The sequence below is a fragment of the Tenrec ecaudatus genome, chromosome 4, assembly GCF_050624435.1.
Source record: "Tenrec ecaudatus isolate mTenEca1 chromosome 4, mTenEca1.hap1, whole genome shotgun sequence".
Lineage (NCBI taxonomy): Eukaryota > Metazoa > Chordata > Mammalia > Afrosoricida > Tenrecidae > Tenrec > Tenrec ecaudatus.
The window spans coordinates 64,867,450-64,873,565 of record NC_134533.1 but is presented as its reverse complement, the minus strand read 5'-3'; positions in this window follow the sequence as shown (position 1 = coordinate 64,873,565).

Genomic DNA, 6,116 nt, shown 5'->3' with positions numbered 1-6,116 from the left:
CCCGAGGCTGGAGGGGAGCTGCGCGGGGCGCGCCGGCGCCGCCGGGAGGGGCTCGCGGGAGGCGCCCCGCGCTGCGCTGCGCTGCGCTGCCCGGGCAGCTCCTCTCCCTGGCGCCCTGTGCGGAGGCAAGGAGGACACACTGTCAGGGACAGCGATGGCTCGTCGGTAGTGACCACTTACAGCGTGCTGGTCTCTGTGCTAAACGCTTGACGTGCGCTCATCCTCACAGCCGCCCTCTGAAGGCGCTATTATTGTCCTCGTTTTTTTCACCCCCAGAGGCAGATGCCGAGCTTCCGAAAGGTAAAGCAACTTGCCCGCAGTCACAGTAAGCGGGGGAAATGAGAAGAACCCAGCTGTGTCTTCACGATCCTTGGAAGATTATGGGGCACCCAGCGCTCACAAATGGCTCCCTGGTAGAAATCCCGCAGGAAGGAAGAAAGCCAAGGAGAGGGAGAAGGTGAAAAGCCAGGAGGAGGGAAGGATCTGGTTGCCTGCGTGTTGCCAGTCCCCTGGCTGGTGAGATAGAGCCCAGAGCCTCCAACCGTGTGAGGGGAGCGTTCCCATGCAGGCTTTCTCTAAAAAGCTCATTGCTCGAAGGCAGGTCCTTTTGGTTTGGGTTCCCATCCTAAATTGTATTTGTTGTTGTTGCCGCCATGACACATTCTCAGGAAAACATAATACCACTTCAACAGTGTCCTCAATGACAGCTCAGTGGCATTGACCACACTGATGGTGGCAAGTTATGCCACCGTGCTCACCCTCCTTTTCTGAGTTGACCCTGCCTCACTAACACAAACGTGTTGCCCCCTAATCTTCCCAGCTTCTGTTGTCAATTGGATCCCATGCAGACAGTTCTTAAAAGACCAAGAATGCTGAGGGCAGACTTTTTGTTTGTTTTACTAGTTAAGCTAAACCGAATTGCTTTAAGAATGCTAAAGTGGGTATTTTTGGTATAAGGTGTAAAGATAATCCCAGGGCAGTCGTTTCAGGAATTCACTCACCTTCCATGGTTCCAAGAAGTCTGTAAGAATTCTTAATTCTGTTCTGCATCATCCCCGTTTTGATCAGGATTTTCCTATGGAATCTTTGATGGAAATGTTCAGTGTTAATTAGGTACCCTCCAGTGTTTTTTGTCTCATGGCAAAAGAGCAGTAGTTGTTCCAGGGGGGTGGGAGCAATTAGGGACGCATTCCATACGTTCCTCCTGTTCTTGACTCTCCTTTCTCTGTCGCCAGGTGAAGAGAGACTGCTGTCGTGTCTGAAGCAGATCTTAATTTACTGAACGTGCTTGTGTTGAGCAACAGACTGGAGATGTTCTCAGACCATCTAACATTAAAGATGCCCAAACCAGAATTCATTATCTCGTGCTCTTTTCTTCATCTACGGTGTTTCACTGAGGCAAAGAGAACCTTTTCCAACATACAGAGTCCATTTCATGCATGCTAGAAACTTCAAGGTCATCTTTGACTATACCTTCACTGGACTTGAAGTGACAAATACTTTACCATTTCGACATGGACAATCACAAATGTATACAATAGTAGACAGAACACTATCATGAACTCTCATACATTCATCAAGTCAACAATTACCAATCCATGGTCCCCCTTAGGATTCAAAGATAAATTCCATCTGCTTGACACCCAACTTGGAAGCGATAACCTGGGTCCTGAAGAAATTGCAGCGGGAATTGTTCCTAAGAAAAAAGGGGGCCCAGTCACTGGCTCGCTTTCAAGGGTATTTCTTAACATATAAGGCACTGTCCTTGGTACTTGAAACACATCCCCCCCAAAACAAGCTCTGGTTCTTGCCTGCTTGAAGTTTGAGATTCAACAGAGAAAGGTAAGATAGAGGGTCTAACTAGGATGCAAAAAAAAGTCTACAATTCACCAGTACACCTTCCTTCTGATGTTTTTTACATACCTACAGTGTTCTTGAATGCCCAATCTCCTCTTGGGTTTTTAAAAACTCCTGACCAGTAACCCATCTTTTCTCTATTGTTCTCTCTTTCCCCTTTTAATATTCTTTATGGTGTAGGAGCAACAAATAATCTGTGAGCCAATTGTGGTTCCCTCTACCCTGAAGAAGCATTGGATGGAAAGATCAGCAGTTCAAACTCACCAGCTGCTCCAAAGGAGAAAGATGAATTGGAATCAACTCGATGGCAGTTGAGGGACTTCCTTGGAGACAAATCGATCCAGAGTCACTATTTCTAGGAGTAATGGGCTTATATTATTTAGTTTGATCCCCCACCAACTCCCTCCCATCAAGTTGATTCCAATTTGTGGTGACCCAAGGCTGTAAATCTTTGTAGGCACAGGTAGTCTTCTTTCTCCGTCGGAGAAGCTGCTGGGTTTGAACCACTGACCTTGGAGTTACCTTCCAGTACCATCAGGCCCATTAGGACAGCATAACTACAAATCTGGGCCTCAGCCCCCTCCAGCAAATGTACCCCTTTCCTCCCCATTAATGGCAAAAACATTTTTGCATCAAAATCAGTCTTCACCACCAACCACATATAAATATGGCTTTATACTGTAACCTTTCTTGTATTCTGTTTACTCAATCCCTTTTCTTCTGGTTGGTTATTTTCCATTTGAAAATTTGTAAGAAGCAAAGTTTCCCCACACATTGTATGAAATGAAGTTTATAAGTCAGTTGCTAGACCTAGCAAGGACTTCCTTAACACCCTTCTTCAGCATGGCTTGTCTCTAATGCATAACTGAGAAAGAGACCAGCATAACAGGAGGGCTGAGGGAGAGACAGTCAAGAAGAAAGTTGAGAGGGACCAGAAGGGTAAGAGGAGACTCCAGAGAGTAATGCCATGGAAGGAATCCAAGGGGAGAAGGACTTTCAAGGAGGAGACATGGTCAACAGCCTCAAATGCAAAAAGATTTCCTATAAAGTCAGGGCAGAGAAGGTTATGTTGAATTTGGCAGCACGAATGTCATGGATCCCCGTAACAAGATCTGTATCAGCAGAAAATGGAGGCAGAAGCCACAATGCAAGGAACTGAATAAAAGGAAAATGATAGAGTACAAGGGAAAGTAAAAAATTTGCTTCAAACTCATAGAAACTTTTCTCAAGCAAAACTATCCAAATGTGCAGGTATTGTTTCTTGGCATAGCCTCCTGATACATTTACATTTTTGAAGGGCTAAAGAATGGTGCACTTTTTAATGTACACAATTATTGAAATGGCAGTTTTGGCATCCTTGAGAGACTCAAATCATGTGCCTTTTAAATATTCTTTGAGTTTTAGGAACAAAGAGAAACCTAGAGGAACAAGACCACAACTGTAGGATGAATGGCTTCAGATTCCCTAAGAAAATTCCTGTAGGAAACCCTGGCTGCCTTAGAAGAATGAGCTGGTGCATTGTCATGATCAGGGGGAAAGGAAAAAAATATTTAGTACAACTTTCCTAGTCTTTTCTCACCAATACAGTTTTCAGTTTTCTTAAAATTTCTTCCAAATAAGCTCCCACGGTCATCCTGTGTCCTTCAAGAAAATCTATCAAGAATGCCCCTTTGAAACACAAAGAAGATGGGGGGGGTGTGAAACAGTTACCATAACCTCATGAGCCAACCTCTCTGCCTTGAATTTAACTGGCTAACATCCCTTGGGAAGCCGTTGTTTTTATCACACCTTTTAATTTTTAAGGCACCCTAAGAAGAAAGACTAAGGCAAATGAAAGAAATGATGAAAAGATCTGAACAGAAGACTTCAAAGGGCAGCTCGAGAAGACAAAACAAAATATAATGAAATGTGCAAAGAAGTAGCGTTAGAAAAGCAAAAAGAAAGAACACACTCAGCATATCTGAAACTGAAAGAACTCAAGAAAAAACTTAGAGCTTTGTGCTAGTTACTTAATCTGGTGTCAATTTGAGACTATTACGAGAGAAGAGGTGGGGTTTAGCCTGTCAATCAGGTCGCAGCTTGATTACCTCATTGGGAGACGCAGAAGAGACAAATAGTTCACTGGAGACCAGATGCTCTCTCTCCCTGTGTGCGAGACAGTATGGTTGACAAGCCTCATGGAGCTACACTGACGGAACCAGAGCCCGGAGCTGGAGGAGCCACATTGGAGACCCATGCCAGCTCTCAGATGTTTCCACCACCACTGATTTGCAAGACTTTCCACCCATTAGCCTGTGACCTTCCTGCATTCAGCATTATTGCATGACTGTGTGAATCTAAAAAAGGAATTTATGGACTAGTATTGACATATGGAGTAATATTGGACTTATGGACTGGATTGGACTGGACAGGGATGTTTTCTTAATATATAATTACTCTTTTATATAAAGCTCTTTCTTATACACATGAGTGTCTATGAATTTGTTTCTCTAGTCCACCCAGACTAACACAAGCTTCGAGGCACAATATTGAAAGATTCTATAGGCAATCTTTATATATACTTCCATAGGCAGGAAGCATCAAAAAAGATGAAAAAATATACAGTCACTGTACGAAAAGTTACATTCCACCATTTTGAGAGACACGAAAAGTTACATCCCACCATTATGTTCATGAACCCATAATGCTGCAGGAAGAAGTCCAACAAGCCTCCAGGAAATGATGAAATACCAATTAAAATGTTTCAACAAACTGATGAAGCCCTGCAAGCATTCACTCATCTGTGCTAAGAAATTTGGAAGACCACTACTTGGTCAACTGATGGCAAGGGATCCATATTTTTACCCTTCCAAAAAAGTGACCCAACAGAATGTGTTGATTATAGAGCAATATCATTGATATCACACATAATTAAAATTTTGCTCAAGATCATCCCAAAATGGTTGCAGCGGCACATTGACAGGGAGCTTCCAGAGGGTCAGGCTGGATTCAGAAGAGGACAAGGAACAAGGGCTACCATTGCTGTCATCAGATGGATCTCAGCTAAAAGCAGACCATACCAGAAGGATGTTTATTTGTGTTTTATTGACTATGCAATGGAATCGGACTATGTGGATCATAACAAACTATGGGTAGTCTTGAGAAGACTGGGAATTCCAGAACACTTTATTGTGCTCCTGGGAGAAAATGAACATGATGCAAGAGGCAGTTGTGTGAACAGAACAAGGGAATACAGCGTAGTGTAAAATCAAGAGAGGGGTGCACAAGGGTTGTAATCTCTCACATATTTATTCAATCTATATGCTGAGCAAATAATCTAGAAGCTAGATTGTATGAAGAAGAATGTGGCACCAGGTTTGAAGGAATTCTTATTAACAACCTGATATGCAGATGGCACAACCTTATTTGCTAAAAAGTGAGGACTTGAAGCACTTGCTGATGAAGATCAAGGACTGCAGCCTTCAGCGTGGATTACAACTCAATATATAGAAAGCCAAAATCCTCCCAACTGGACCAGTAGGTAGCATGATAATAAATGAAGGAAAGATTGAGGTTGTCTAGGGTTTCATCTTTCTTGGGTCCACAATCAGTGCTCGTGGAAGCAGCGGTGAAGAGATCAAAGACGAATTGCATTAGGTAAATTATTGGAAAGCAAGAATTTTACTTTGAGAACTAAAGCGCACCACACCCACTCCGTGGTATTTTCAGTCGCCTCATATGCAGGAGAAAGTTGGACATTGACTAAAAAAGACCAAAGAAGAATCGAGGCATTTGCATTGCGGTGCTGGCAATGAATATTGAATGCACCACGGACTGCCAACAGAACCAACATCTCAGTCTTGGTCTTGGAAGGAGTACAGCCAGAAAGCTCCTTGGAGGCAAAGATGGCGAGACTTCATCTCGCGTACTTTGGACATGTTATTGGGAGAGAATAGTCCCCAGATAATGGTCTCACACTACATAAAGTCGAGGGGAAGAAAAGAAAAAACAGACCCTGCAGGAGATGTGTTCACACAGAAGTTGCAACCATGGGATCACGCAGGAGGATAGGGCTGGCCTGGGAATTGTTTTGTTCTGTTATACACAACAACAATAACAAGACTAAGGCAAGAATATCACTGAAAGGACATGTCTGCGGCCATCCCCTTATCACAGAGACAAGGTTAAACACGTTTTGTTTGGAATAAACCTATGTATGTATCAACTGTAAAATACTAGTAACAATAGTATTTTATTGATCCTCATAGAATAAATAAATA